The following is a 15,827-nucleotide window of genomic DNA, read 5'->3' on the forward strand; positions in this document are numbered from 1 at the left end:
ATGTTCGGAAACTGCAACAAAACCTGGGTCCTGCTGTGCTACGCGCTGTACAAACACACATTAGGAGACAGCACCTGCTCCATGGAGTTTACAACTTGCACACAGTAAGAGCTGTACCTAAGGGAAGGCAAGGGCAAGAACCACGTAGACAGAAGTGAGCAATAGGCATTTCACACAACTAGTGTCTGAATGCTGCTTCTGAATTATTATAGTACAAGAAAGCTGTCTGATCAAAAAATAGATCTGTGATATGCCCCTGGCTGAATAAAACAAACAGAATAGATGCACACTCAAACTACTGAACACCCTGGCCCCAGCAAGAAAGGCCCCAGCACTGTTCAAACATCAGACTGCCTGGACAAGGCGCAAGATTTTTACCTCCTCAAGAAAAAAAAAAAAAAAAAGGCCAAAGTCATTTCCCATCACTGTGCTTATTCTAGCTATACTACAGACAGAAACAATCTCGTGAAGCTAGAGCAAGAGCGGGGAGACAGGCTGACAAGGCAGCCAGGTGCACGGAAGGTCATATGCCTATGGTACGCTGACAGGCTCTGCAGGAGCTGCCCAGACACCAGATCTCAGCCCCCAGTAAACGCAGACAGGCAACTCCTTCCAGGCAGGGTGGTAAGCCACCTCTTGTTTACCAAAAGGCACTCTGGCCTAAAAGCACACACAACAGCAGTTACTAAGGGGTCGCTCTTATAGAGGGAGTTCACACATCACTTACTCTGCGGCAAACAAACTTGCTGAGACGAACATTTTCTCACATGTCAATTTATTTCTGCACCTTAGAGTCCGTGTGTTTGGTTTTCAGAGTTGCTGAATCCTCATAAATCCAAACAAAATCAGCTGGAGCAATACTTAGCACCCTAGGAAGTCACAGAATCACAGAATCATCTAGGTTGGAAAGGACCTGGAAGATCATCCAGTCCAACCATTAACCTAGCACTGACAGTTCCCAACTACACCATATCCCTCAGCGCTATGTCGACCCAACTCTTAAACACCTCCAGGGATGGGGACTCCACCACCTCACTGGGCAGCCCATTCCAACGCCTAACAACCTGTTCTGTAAAGAAATGCTTCCTAATATCCAGTCTAAACCTTCCCTGGCACAACTTGAGGCCATTACCTCTTGTCCTATCGCTTATTACTTCGTTAAAGAAACTCATCCCCAGCTCTCTGCAACCTCCTTTCAGGTAGCTGTAGAGGGCGATGAGGTCTCCCCTCAGCCTCCTCTTCAAACTAAACCCCAGTTCCCTCAGCCACTCCTCATAAGACCTGTGCTCCAGACCCTTCACCAGCTTCGTTGCCCTTCTCTGGACATGCTCGAGTAATCCAATGTCCTTTTTGTAGTGAGGGGCCCAAAACTGAACACAGTAATCGAGGTGCGGCCTCACCAGTGCCGAGTACAGGGGTAAGATCACTTTCCTGTCCCTGCTGGCCACGCTATTTCTGATACAAGCCAGGATGCCATTGGCTTGTCACCAACAGGTGTTCTGATAATTTTATTTTTTACTTATGAGTGTACCTGTTTCCTCTGTTATCCAGTAAGACACCCAACTCCTAGAAGACTGTGCAAGTAAGAGACATAGATAATCTCAAACAGTGTCATTTTCAAAGTGATTTAAGCCTAGTTATGAGAGTTAACTCAGCTCTGTCTCCTTGCTGACAAAATCTGTGGTTTCATAGCTATATTTTTTTTGTATCTCTCACTCACCTTTTGCTATGCAAGGACTTACAAATGCAGGGGAACGATTTATCAGAGACCTGCAAAAAATGACCAGACAAGATTTTCTATCAGATTTAGAAGACTAGGTAAGTTAGAAAACATTTTCCCTCTTATCTCCTTCAGTTAAAGTTGCAGTCTTTTTTCACAACCAGAGGTGAACGCTTTTGGAGACAGAAATGTGCTTAAAGAAGCATACTGGCAGAAATGTAAGATGCTTTAACGTCCTGTAAGCTGTCTTTAAAGTGCTTAATATCTTTGGACAGAAAGTACTAAGCAACTGTGAACTTGGTTGCAAACAGTTAATTACACATATAAACATATACAGACCTGTCAAAAATCTTAAGTCAAGAACTAAAAGACAAGGAAATACCAAAAATACGATCAATTGTGCAACATTTCATCTTCTTTCTTCATTTTACGCTCACGCAGGGTTTTTTTCTCCACAGGAAATGGTACCATTCATGGTATAGTAGAGCTAGTGTTACTGAATAAGCAACACTCGGTAGTTTGCTTCATTCTCACTATTAAAAATGGTCCTAAACCCATTGCAAAGACAGAACAAGCTACTTCCTCATAGGTTATTTTCTGGCTGTCACCATATTACCTAATTGCCTGATATACTAAAATTAGCACATGTTCACAACACCCCTGTGAGAAGGCTTTTTCCCCATCACACAGACAGAACTGAGACTCAAAGACACTGAGGTTGTGGACAAAGGTCCCTTCCAAACCCTGCTACGCTGCTTGATGAGGTTTTCCTCCCACATGTGCTCGGCACCAGCTGCCCCTCTTCCTGTGATGACTGTCTCCCTTCAGAAGTGCTAGCAGTCTGGTGTAAAAGCGTTTTGTAATCCGTTATGGTGAAAATAAACTGAAGCGGTTACAAACTACTCTACACTCTTCTATGCTAACCCAGTTTTGCCTCCAACCAGCTGGGGAGCACTCACTCCACCCCAGAGCAGACCAAAGAGGGTCATTTCTAAGAGGAGGTTCAGTGAGCATGTGGAAGCTTGTGTTGACACAGGCAGACCCAAGAGAGGACATTGCATGTAGCTACAGGTCAGAATCATTACCAGGACTGAAACTTTTAAATGCAAACAAACAGACCTTTTCCATTGAAGGCACTGAGGTAACTGCAAGCGGAAACAGATGACTGGACCTCATGTGAACCAAAACCGCAGGATTAAGACACACCACAGGGACAGCAAGAATAAGGGGTATGAACAGGTGGAAAGAGATGCATTCACACGAGGTACTGCTGCCAGCAAGACACGTGTTGCATCCTCTTGTTGGAGATTGCTTCTCCACCACTGAGCTGCTTGAAGAAACAGCATGAATGCTCCTCATCCACTTCAGTATGAAGTTAGTCACTTTGAACAGACTTAGCAGCAGTTTAAGCTAAACTGTGTGGTTTCACACTAGGGTTTTTGCACTGATGCAGAGGGACAGCACTTGCGTAATTCAGTTTGCTGTCTCAGTGGGGCTACGATGCTCTATCAAGCACTTGGACTGTAACAAACAACCAGAGGTAGAACAGTCTTGTATCTTCACACTAGAGAGGACAAGCAGCACCCAACGGCAGCCTCAGGAATCACAAACTCCATCCCAATGTACAGAACAGAAATTTCCCTCTGACCTTCTCTCCTGTGGCTTCAGTCCTGCTGCTTACCTCCTCAGACTCTTTACCCCAGCTTCCTTCTGGGTCCTCATCTTAATCCCAATCCCATCACACAATCCAGCCCTGACAGTCACACCAGCTCCAAAATGCTGTCCCCACACTTGGTGCTTGCAGCCATAACCGCCCTCACATCTCCTTGTTCAGACAGTCCCATGTTCCCCAACACTTCTCCTGAACACATCTCCCATAGCTTGTGTTCTCTCTCCATCCCTTCTTTCTGCTCCACCCTGTCTGGACAACCAACAGCTTTGCTGAAAACATGGAAGGACAATCTCCTTCCTCTTGCTTCCTATGCCTAGGACCACAGGACTCCCTGGGAGACAGATGTAGCAATATCAAAGCAAGTCCTTCAGCTTTAAAATACAGTATGTTCAGTGCAGCACTACCTAACGAGCTCCTGCTGTGTAGGTACAAAATGAGACATTTCAGAGTTTATAAACTGAATGATTACGGAAAAATTTTCCTGCAAATGAGAAGGTACATCCCTAACACTGGGGCAACTCTACACCCAAATTTCAAATATCCACCCCCAAATGTGAATGTGCTACACAGCTACTCAATGAAACAGCTGGCCTATTTAAAAAAAAAGGTACAAAAATGCAGGGTTGTGTGTCTTGTTCTCAAGACAACCTGAATCATTCATGCTGAAATGTAAAAAGGAAGAAAAATCAACATGAAAACTGCCACTGAGTTTGGAAAAATGTCACTTTAAAAGGTTATCCTGGAAAAATACTAAATGTTGTGCAATGCTGATTGTAGGCAGTTCAGCCAGATTTCTTACATTATTTGCTATTCCCTACAGTTATTACTGAGAAAGTCCCTTAAACAAATCCATGATGTAGAATAAAAATGAAAGAAGATTATAGGCTCCAGTGATGTCTGGACATATCTCAACAGGAGAAATACAGACTGTAATAAAGATGATGCCTATTAACGAGGCAACAGATGGTGAACATGAAAGACAAGACATCGTTGTGTGCAGATTTTTTGATTCAGATATGCAAGAGACAGGAAATCCAAGTGTCACAGTCACAGCCTATTTACAAAAGTGAGGTGGAAGTGTTGATTGGTTTCTATAGACACAAACATTGATACTCACTCCAGAATCAAACAATTGTTCTTACAACTGGAAGTAAGGTCAAACTCTGATCATGGTAGTTCAGCAGACACAAAGACAGCAAGAAAATCCTGTTGATACATAACCTTCACCATCTAAGCATGAGATGATTCAGCTACAAGAAAGCAAATAAAATTACCTTAAAGCAAACATTTAGTTTTTTCTTCATAAAAATACACAGCTTTTCAGTAGATGACTCAAATGTGAAAGTTTGTGCTCTTTGCTCTGGCAGCCAGGCAAGCTGGATTCTGATCCACTATGCAAATGACTCAAGTGTTTTTCATTTTCTAGGGTGCCAGTTGCACTCCTGAACCCTCTGCAGAGGGAACCACCACTGCTGCTGAGCCTCAGAAGAAAATAGCAACACGGTATGAAAAATTTTTTTCCAAAGGTGACTGCCACCCAGTTTTATGGCATAACAGAGAGAGGAGTTCTAAAGTCACTTTCTCCTCATGTAACACTCTGAAATAGAGGAAAAAGGTCTAACTTTCTATTTTATTGAAAGAGAGGTAGGCAGACAGATTCTCTCATGAAACATTTCAAATTTGTGCTTTGCAGAGCATCCTTTCAAGACTGATAATAGACCTCTTAGATTATAAGAAAGATGTACAAGCAGAGGAAGAAAGAAAAATTCAAAACAGGTCCTGCTTACATGGGATCTTTCCCTTTGTAGGATGGGACCTTCCTATGAGGACAAACTTCACTTGCGGGCCTTGGTGCTTACTACTTATTCTCCTCCCCACAACAAGATGCGAAGCATGTGGTGGCAGGAATGATTTAAAAACCAGAAGAGCCTTAAGGAGAAGCAGCCAGGCAGCCTCCAAATGCAGGGGTCAGTGGAGCTACAGATGGGCTGATCTCTCAGGCCCTCCACTGGAAACCAGGGAGCTGGGAACAGGTCTTCAGAGGGTCTTAAAGCACTGCTGAGACTTTCTGAAAGCCTCTTAAGATAAAAGTCAGGGATCTAAGCTCCATCATACTGCATGACACAAACTTTGTCTTGTTCAGGTGTCTCCAAACATCACAAAACCTACCCATTTCTAGCAGTAAATACAGAAATACCTGACTTTTACTGCCCATAATAGACTATATCTACACTGGGAGAGTATGAAGCGTTACTGCCATATCTGTGTAACCATGATGAGAGCTGTAGTATAAAGAAAGCCTGTGCATTTTTTTTATCCCATCTAGACACAGCTCTAAGTAGCTGACTACTGTATTAAGTTGGACTTCCTGGCTCTCACCCATCTGAATCAAACAAACAAGCTCTGCAAACATTATTTTCCTGTCTTCTGCATTCACCCATTATATAGGCCTATTATGTGGACCAAGCTGAACTTTTTCCTCCACTGGACAGGTAATATATGTGGGAAGAACCAAAATCCATGCAGCACAGGTTACCAGGCCTTCCCGGTAACCCTAAGTGTTAGGCAAGACCGAAGAAGCAGCAAGGAAAACAAAAACCTTCCTTCAATTGGAGATAAAATGAAACTAAGCCAAACCAAGAGTGTTCTACCAAACAATCTCACAGTGAGGTCTCCGGCTGGAGAGGTCCATTCCTCCATCTGGTGAACATATCTTGACTAGAGAAAGAATAACGCAGTACAAGGGAATGTAGCTGCAACCTGGTGCAAATGCCAGGCTAAGCAACGGGTTCACCCAAATCCTCTCACTTCCAAGCAGAACTGCAGCAAGAATGAGCAAACCAAGTCCAAAGATATGCTTATTTTCTGAAAAAAAGTAACTGTTCAGATCACAAGACAAGACATAGATATGTATGGCCTGACTTTTATTTCATGGGGCATACTGGAGTTAATTCTGATTCACATGAGTTTTGGATACCCTACCTAATAACATCTACATCCCTCAGTGTCAGGCACTTAAGTCAATAGTTGAGGCAGGTAAGCAATAACAACTCACCCTCCATGTCCTTAAAATCATCCTGATTTTCCTTTGAGTCTTCCAGGAAAATCAGATATACACATCTCTCATCCTGACAATTCATCAGTCTCTAGACTACGCAGCAAGTTCCTGTAATGTTCCCCTTTGGCTAGCAGAGCAGTGAACAGATGTGGAAAAAAATTCACTGACTAGTGAAGAAATTCAGGGCAAGAAAATAACCCAGAATTACCTGGACTGTGTCCAGGCTTCTTTACAGTTTTATGAAGAAAAATGTTAGGAAGCAGAGGATACATGTTTCCATTTGAGAGACCCAGTTTCCTAAGTGCAGCATGAAAGAAACATGGACTACCAAGGAGTGTGAAGAAGATTTCCATGATCATAAATGACCAGATAGTGTTTTGGTATAAACCCACTTGAGTTTTTCTAGGTTGAGGAGCTACAGCAGTTTATGTCAGATGAGAACGTGCCTCCCTGTATGTTATGAAACACAATTATTTACAGTTCAGATGGTTATGGACTTGCCACAACATATACCCTAAAACTTAGTAAGTTTGGAACAGGAAATCTTAAGGGACAGCCTACCCAACATGTCTGAGACAGGTGCAGGGCATGAGACGAAAGGGCTCTGAAGAAAAGGGAGGTTTCCTGGAGCCAGAGTGAGTATCTAGGAAAAGCATCCTTGAATTTGAGATCACACTGGATGTGGTACGAGACAGGTCTGGGCAATTCCCCTCTCCCAGCTAACTCAGAGAGGCTTGAACAAGGAGAACAGAGTCACCATTCATACATGGAACACAGGTGAGAAGAGCCATGCACAACTACCTGGTCAGGAAAAACAGCCCAGGGTTTAGGCTCTGCTTCCACACTGTAAAAACAGCTTTGAAAGTCTGTAGAGAGAGGAGAGAAATTTGAGACAAAGAGCTTGATTTGTTACCCATGTTTTTGTTATAGGTTTGGGATTTTTTATGACATCCTAGCAAGCAAAGAGAGAGAAATAGAGAGAAACAGTTAAAGTAAAGGGTCATCTGAAGGTTTGAGTCTCCCAACAACTGCTATCTAAACTTGGAAGGCAAGGCAGTAGCAGACAGAGAAAGAAGGAGAAAATAAAAAGGAGTTTGCCTAAGTTGAAGCTTCATGGACAAGCACTGTCACTCCATTTTGTTTTGGAACAACAAAGCAATTCAACCAAGTGCAGAAGCTAAATGCAGAAGGTGTGCTGCAAGTTAGACAACTGGACTTTAGGAGCTGATACACAGACTGAAGTCTGTTCCACAGCCCCGGGGCAAATTTCACTCTCTGAAGCAGTACTTTAGAGGCAGAAACTGTTCAGTGACATGCCACTGTCTCTGAGTGCATAAATGCTTCTAGTCAAGGATGTGAGTTAGCTAAGGTGTGACCACGCTGGAAAAAAAGAGAGCAGAGAGAGCAACTGAGTGACAGTGGCACCAAACAAAACACTGGGAAAGGATTCAAGCAGAAGGGTGACCTATGGGATAGAATAGTTACCCAGGATTTGGGAAACTGATGAAGTCAAATCTCAGTATCACTGAGCTCTTACGAGCCTGTCCTTCAGTCTTTCTGTACCTCATCTGCAAAAGTATGCCAGTATCGGACAGCAGGAGTGAGCACACCTGTGGGGGGTACACACAGGTAGAGGAACTCCTCCGCTTGGTGACAGAGCTCCAGGAGGAGGTGAGTAGGTTGAGGAGTATCAGGAAGTGTGAGAGAGAGATAGACCACTGGAACGCACCCGACCTTCCCCAAGACAGGCCCAACAGGCAGACAGGGTGCATGATACAGAGATTCCCTGTCCTATCTCTGCCTAGATGAAGACAGTGACTTAAGGGACAGGGGGCAATGGCAACAAGTTCCTGCCTGGCACAGCAGGCACATCTCCTCTGTGACTGCCCCACCTTCCCAGGTGCCCTTGCATAATAGGTATGAGGCTCTGCAAGTGGAACAGAACAATAAAGAGGACAATGGTTCATCTAGCTTGGAGGTACTGCTGAGGTTACGTCTGCCTACGCCCTGCGTCAAAGCTGCTTCCATAAAGAAAAAAAGATGGGTCATTGTCGCAGGAGACTTCCTTCTGAAGGGAACAGAAAGCCCAATATGCAGACCTGACCCACTTCTTCGGGAAATCTGCTGCCTCCCTGAGGCCCTGGGTTAAAGATGTGAAGAGAAAGCTTCCTACCCTGGTACGGTCCTCAGATTATTATCCGTTATTGATTTTTCAGGTAGGCAGCAATGAAGTTGCAACAAAAAGTCCGAGGGCAATCAAGAGAGACTTCAGGGCCCTGGTACAACTGGTTAAGGGATCAGGAGCAAAAGTAGTGTTCTCCTCTGTCCTTCCTGTTGCAGGGAATGATGAGGGAAGAAACAGGAAGAGCCAGCAGATCAATACATGGCTCTGAGCCTGGTGTCACCAGCAGAATTTTGGGTTTTTTGATCAAGGGTCAGTTTACACAGCACCAGGCCTGCTGGCAAGAGACAGGGTATGCTTGTCTCAAAGGGGGGAAATGATCTATGCACATGAGTTACTAGGGCTCATTGGAAAAAAAGAGCTTTAAACTAGATTTGAAGGGGGAAAGGATAAAGCCAGGCTCACTAGAGATAAGCCTTGGGGCAGCACACCAATGTTTGAGGGGTGTTGTGCTAGCGAGGTCCTTCAGTCTGCTGTCTCAGTGGAGGTAGGGGATGGAGACCCATGCAGTAGCAAAGATGCAAGGGTTATTGATGTGTTAGAAACCACGGAAGTACCTGAGAATGGTCACATAGGAATTAGGGCTTCCCCTGTGAAAACGGTGGTGGGATCAGTAGCCCAACTGAAGTGCATCTACACCAACGCACAAAGCAGGGGTAACAAACAGCAGGAGGTGGAAGCCGCTGTGCAGCAGGATAACTATGATATAGTTGCCATGACAGAAACTTGGTGGAATGACTCTTACAACTGGAGTGCTGCAATAGTTGGCTCTAAACTCTTCAGAAGGGATAAACAAGGAAGGAGAGGTGGCGGGGTAGTCCTGTATGTTAGGGAGTGTTTTGATTGTCTAGAGCTTAATGATAGTGACGATAAACATTGAGTGTTTATGGGTAAGAATCAGGGGGAAGGCCAACAAGGCAGATATCATGGTGGGAGTCTATTATAGACGACCCAACCAGTACGAAGAGGCAGACAAAATATTCTATGAGCAGCTGGGAGAAGTCTCACAGTCGCTAGCCCATATTCTCATCAGGGATTTCAACTTAACAGATGTGTCCTGGAAATACAATACAGCAGAGAGGAAGCACTCTTAAGACTTTCCTGGACTGTGTGGAAGAGAACTTCCTGACACAGCTGGTGAATGAGCCAACTTGGGAAGGTGCCCCACTGGACCTGTTGTTTGTGAACAAAGGACTTGTGGGTGATGGCTGGAGGCTGTCTTGGGCACAGCGATCACAAAAATGATAGTTTTTGATTCTTGGAGAAGTAAGGACCGGGGTCAGCAGAACTGCTACCTTGGACTTCCAGAGGGCAGAATTTTGACTGTTTAGGAGGCTGGTTGACAGAGTCCCTTGGGAGGCAGGCCTGAAGAGCAAAGCAGTCCAGCGAGGCTGGACATTCTTCAAGAAAGAAATCGTAAAGGTGCAGGAGCAGGCCGTCCCTATGTGCCAAAAGACAAGCCAGCAAGGAGGACCAGCCTGGTTGAACAGAGAGCTTTGGCTGCAACTCGGGAAAAAAAGGAGAGTTTATGACCTTGGGAAGAAGGGGCAGGCCACTGAGGAGGATTACAAGGATGTCATTAAGTTATGCAGGGAGAAAATTAGAAGGGCCAAAGTCCAACTAGAACTTAATCTGGCTACTGCTGGAAAAGATAGCATAACATCTCTATAAATACATTCACAACAATAAGAGGGCTAAGGAGAATCTCCATCCTTTATTGGATGTGGGGGAAAACATAGTGACAAAGGATGAGGAAAAGGCTGAGGCACTTAATGTCTTCTTTGTCTCAGTCTTCAATACTAAGACCAGTTGTTCTCTGGGTACCCAGCCCCCTGACCTCGAAGAGAGGGATGAGGAGCAGAATGAAGCCTCCATAATCCAAGGGGAAATGGTTAGACCGCTTAGACACACACAAGTCTATGGGGTCAGATGGGATCTACCCAAGGGTACTAAGGGAGCTGGCAGAAGTGTTCACCAAGCCACTTTCAATCATTTATCAGCAGTCCTGGCTAAACTGGGGAGGTCCCAGTTGGCTGAAAGTTAGCAAATGTGACACCCATCTACAAGAAGGGCAGGAAGGAGGATCCAGGGAACTACAGGCCTGTCAGTCCAACCTCGGTGCCGGGTAAGCTTATGAACACCATGACATGGCATGTACAGGACAACCAAGTCATCAGCACCAGATGTGGCACTTAAGGACATGGTTTACTGGTAGACTTGCCAGTGCTGGTTAACAGTTGGACTTGATGATCTTAAAGGTCTTTTCCAACCTAAACGATTCTACGATTCTAAAACAGGGGTAAGAGCAGTTGTCTATCTCATACAAAGCTGTGGGAATGAGATCAAAAAGGAGAGCAGAGCACTCAGAAGTTGGGCTCACAGCGCAGTGAAGAATGGTTCCCCATGCAACCAGAGCCTCTGCCTGACAAAGAAACTTAATTTTTTAACTGTGTGCACCTCACTACAGAAGCTTACTTAAAAATGAAGACACATGCTTAATCCCTGGGGCAGAGAGTGTGTGTGAGAGATTTGCTGTTTCCTTTGCCATTACAGGATTAATTTCCTTCTTTTTATGATCTTCTCACAATTTCAATTATCCACATGTAGATTTATTGCACACTTGGAAAAGAAATACTGTTGAAGGAACCACTTCCATCAAAGTTCTTATTTCATCTCTCTGAAGCCTGAAATTCTCACTAAGGCATGCATGAAGGATTTCCAAGCACAAGGCCTTTTGCACATAAAGAACTGGACAGACTTTAACATCTTAACTGCTTTTAACAGACTATAAGGTCTTACATGTTAGGAGTCACTTAGACATTAGGTAACATTATCCATAAGCAAATACTGTAGGAAAACAGAAGACCTGAAAGAAACAGGGAAATGTATTTCAACAATACAAAGCACATGCTCACAGAACTCAGAAAAATAAATTCTTGCCCATAATATTCATTAGTTTCAAACATAAGCTACTGGAGAAACTTCTGCCTCAAAGAAAAGTGCAAAATACAGAATCCAACCGTGCTATGTCTCTATGATTTCCTGAGATCAATTAATTGCAGTAATTAGTCAGATCACTCCTTTGTAGTCTTATTAGGTCACAAATTCATGGAAATGATTAATTTCTTCTACTACTTTCAGTAAAGTTCTGCTTGAAGAGAAGTCTTTGGCAAGTTCTTCAGTTAAATACTTACCTTGCAAATGCGTCAGTTTACTAAGGAGAAAGGAACAAAAAAATCCAAAAAATTCTGACACAAACCAGCAAATGTTAGGCCAGAAATGCATTAGTATTTAAGAATAAAATACCAACAGTAGAACCAAAAATAGCTCTTCAACCACTTGTCTTTTCAAACCTCTCTGTTTTTTCTTTTCAGGATCCTTGCCTCTCATAACTGAATGTTTCTTATGCTTGCACTGGGGTCTCTCAGAGCCTCTTTCCACTGAGATAAAAATATGCCTTTTTCTCAACCATGTTATTAGCAATCATAGCAAGTGGTTCTACTCCTTTTTTCTACATGACCTTTCTTGAGTTCTGCCTACTGTTTATCTAAAAGAAAAAGCTGGTTGATGCTTATCACTTTTTTTTAAAAAATTAAGTATTCAAATGAAAAGTGATGCTACCTCTTGTTCAAGTGTATATTCAAGCCAGCTCTAGTGGTGGCGGGGGAAACTAGACTTTCCCATTGGCAAAACTGTGCCATATATTTTCCATCCATCTACCAGAATTTCTCATATCACGTCCACCTCTCCTTTATTCTTTTTTTTTTTTTTTTTCAAATGTATGACTTGTAATCAGAAACAAATGTTTTCCTTGGGCTCACAAAAGTCAGCTTTTATGCTACCTCAATGTAAATTGAAATGACGGCCAAAGTAACAAAACAGCAAAACCATCAAAAGTCACCTGTCAAAACAAGAGTATGTAACTGCTGGTAAAAGTCAATAAACACTGTATCTTTTGTGACATGCTGGCATTTTGTTACAGTTATTCCTCCCCAATAATTAACAGATGACAGCTTAGTTTTAAAACAAGGACATTTTATAATCAGTGACCCATCTACACTGCTCAACCATCTGATCCGTCTCAAGGTCACTGCGTTCAGTAACTGGGTAAGAATTACATCATCTGTCCTACTATAGGATGACAATTACATCATTGATCAATACCTGAGATCTGAGTGTTATCCACAAATTCATGTTAGGTTACAACTGGGTAGATACCGCAAAATGAAACTCCTGTTTGGTTCAACCCACATCCCCATTAAGACTACATCATAAAACTATCAACTCTATTACTATTATTTGTATTACAGTGCAAACTGAGAGCTAAGCAAAGGATGAGGTGGAGAAGGTGCCACAGCGGCACGCCCTTTGCAAAGACAGAGAAGATGGTCTTTGCTTTGAAGAGCTTACAGCAGCCTGAAGTGACAAGAGCAACGGAGGAAAGAGGTGTAAGCAGATGGCAGCAGACCACATGTTATTTCTGTAAGCTTTTGGTGGCGATGCAGTTTGAGGCAGTCACATGTTCACCTTCAACGGTGGTAAATATTTCAAGCTATTTTAGTTTCCTCTGCCTTGAAACAGACCCGGAACAAGCAAGCAGCAAGCTACTGCGTCTCAGTGGAAGATGCGCAAATGGACATTCCTTGGGTCTTCCGCTCCCCTGAAACTGGTCTGGTAGTGAAACATGAGGCTCTGCATTCAGTGAGGAAGAGACCATCTGAATAGGAGAGTGAGTGAAGGTCCAAGCAAAAGAGGATAAAGATGAGACAGTTAAGAGCGAAGTTGAGCAAAAGAGGCTCAGGAAAGATAGGAAAGCTGTACCAAAGAACAAATCAGCTTAGGGTAGAGGAGATTTATATGCAGTTTGGGCCCAGAGTCTGCTTTTGCCATTGTGCCTCTTCTGCCTCAAGTCTTCAGGAAGAGGGAACTCCCTCGCACCCCCTTACAGGAACCTGTTATAGAGATGGAGCTTTCTCTGCCCACCTTTGTTCACACAGGGCTCAAGCAGCCCTACGGACTAGGGTAACCCAAGCAGAGTTCCACTAAAATGTTTCAGCAAAAACACCTACAATAACATTCAACAGAAGGTGATAACTCACCCATGGGGGGATATATAATATACAGTAGTACCTAGAAGCACTGACCTACTTGGCTTCTGTACAGACATACAGTGAATGACAGTTCCTGTCTCAAATACAAAGAGCAATACATGGAACAGGAGTCAGACAGAGAGATAATACTAAGCTGACATTTTCACCCCTAGATACACTAAATTAGGTACCAATCCTTACTTAGGGACCTACATAGCTGGCCCCCTTCACAGTAGTGCTGTCTGCACCCAGAAGCCCACTAAAGTGAAGTGGAGGGTTGCAGGCAACTTGCCTGCTCTGGAAATCACGCCAGGACTAACCAGATTTGATAGCTCTGACCTTAACAGATACAGTTGTGAAATGCAGACAAGACTCTAGCACCAGCATGGAAATTATATGAGGTTTCTAAAGCATAAATTAAATGTTGAATCTTACAAATATGTACACTGCAGCTGCATGTCCTGAAACGTCTCTAAGGGCAAGAACTGATTTGGCCATTTAAAATGCTGGATTTTAAAACACTTGATTTTGCAGGGGGTAACTCCATAATCTGAAGGACAGGCAACCTTCTCTGTCTTCTGTTGTCAGATACATACAGTGGATATTTACTGCCTATCACTCTGTCTTCTCCCTATAAACCCACAGACACAGAGTGGTCATATGTAACTCAAGAAGTCAGTAAACGCGTGACATCAGAGAAGAGAGTGCAATGAACTCACCTCAGCGAAGAGTTTTTTTATTTCAGGTTAGGGCAAGGTAGTTAATAATAACTGTGTTTTTCTGGTAAGGCCCACTCCTGTATACCTCTCACCAAGAGGCAGGCAAATTCACAACCTTCAGAGTAAATAGCAAGGCAAGGTTTGCCTCTGTGGGGCTCATTACAGGGTAAGGGCATTACTCCCTTTTTCTTGTAATAAATCCTTGGTGTATCCGTGATAACAAAAAATTACTTCCAAAGTTTTGTTTAAAGTACTTAAAGTTCAAAGTGTTCAATGCCTCAGATCACATTTGCAGGAGATTTAATAGGGCAGTGCTGCTGGCCTCCAGAAAGTACTTTTTACCCTTGCAGACTAGAGAATAATTACACACCGAGAGGCTAACTCTGCCATCCCCTGTGCCAGGTTTATGCTGAAATAACTCCACTGACTGATGAAATTAAGATGGAATGAGACTGCAATAATCTAATACTGAATCAGGCCATAAAAAATAAAATCTGCTTTGTCAAAAATGTAGTCAACTCAAGAGACTTCTTTCCTCGTTCCCTATGCAGAAAAGCTCTTCTTCTATTTTTTCACATGAGGAATTTTGAAAAAGCAAGGCCTATAGGATTCTGGGCTCTTTTTTTTTTTTTTTTTTTGGACTATAATATTATGCTCCCTGGAGAAGCTCATCACAAAGTTAAGTGCAAATTCCTCACAGGTAACAGGAAATTAAAATACAATAGGAAAATAACCCATCCATACAGCTTACCATGTAGCTTATCAAGCAGATAAATATGAAGCTAAATAAAAAGTTAAATGCTGCTTCAGTTTCATGACTGCTAGCTCTTTATCCCTGTCTCAGAACCCAACTGTGTTCTGTGGAGGAGGAAACATGTCAGTGCAGCAAATTTCACCTGCAATGAGAAGTAATTTATTGTGCCTAACTGTGAAAAGCAAATTGATATCATCATCTAGGAGTTTGTATCTCACAAGGGTTGTTTCTGTAATTTGCCTTTCTTTTGGAAAGAACTAAGATTAGAATAACTATGCAACAACTTGCAACTAATATTAAATTAATCTGGATTTCATGAAAAGCTGCTAGATAAGAAAGATTGGAAGGAGATATATGTATAGGCCCAAAATAAGTACAATATGGTTATGAAAAACAGAAGTATTTCTTAATTGCTAGTGAGATACCTTAGTCTCAGATATCACAAAAATTCCAAGAAAAATAACCTTTTCCTCTCAAAATATGTTTCTAGTAAACCGTTTGTTAATTTAAGAAAAAAGAAGGAAAGAGCAAAAGAATTGGACATTATTTCTTCTGCGTTATCGGAAATACAACCTGCACAAGCATAGCTGAGAAGAAGGAGGAATAAACTGGAAATCTAAACAACCAAACTA

The 15,827-nt window shown here is 42.9% G+C and overlaps 1 protein-coding gene across 8 annotated transcripts in view; it reads right to left on the reverse strand.

The window, feature by feature from the left end:
* ATXN1 (ataxin 1) overlaps positions 1-15,827 on the reverse strand; it is a 229,461-nt gene that overhangs the window by 113,622 nt on the left and 100,012 nt on the right. The window contains exon 1 of one of the 8 annotated variants that reach the window (XM_074871437.1): positions 1,721-1,741. The exons of the other annotated variants lie outside the window; for them this stretch is intronic. The gene's annotated coding sequence lies outside the window, so the exon portion shown is untranslated. Of the gene's footprint in view, positions 1-1,720; positions 1,742-15,827 lie in introns of those variants that run through there. 8 annotated transcript variants of the gene reach the window in all.

This window comes from Strix uralensis, chromosome 1, assembly GCF_047716275.1.
Source record: "Strix uralensis isolate ZFMK-TIS-50842 chromosome 1, bStrUra1, whole genome shotgun sequence".
Taxonomy (NCBI): domain Eukaryota; kingdom Metazoa; phylum Chordata; class Aves; order Strigiformes; family Strigidae; genus Strix; species Strix uralensis.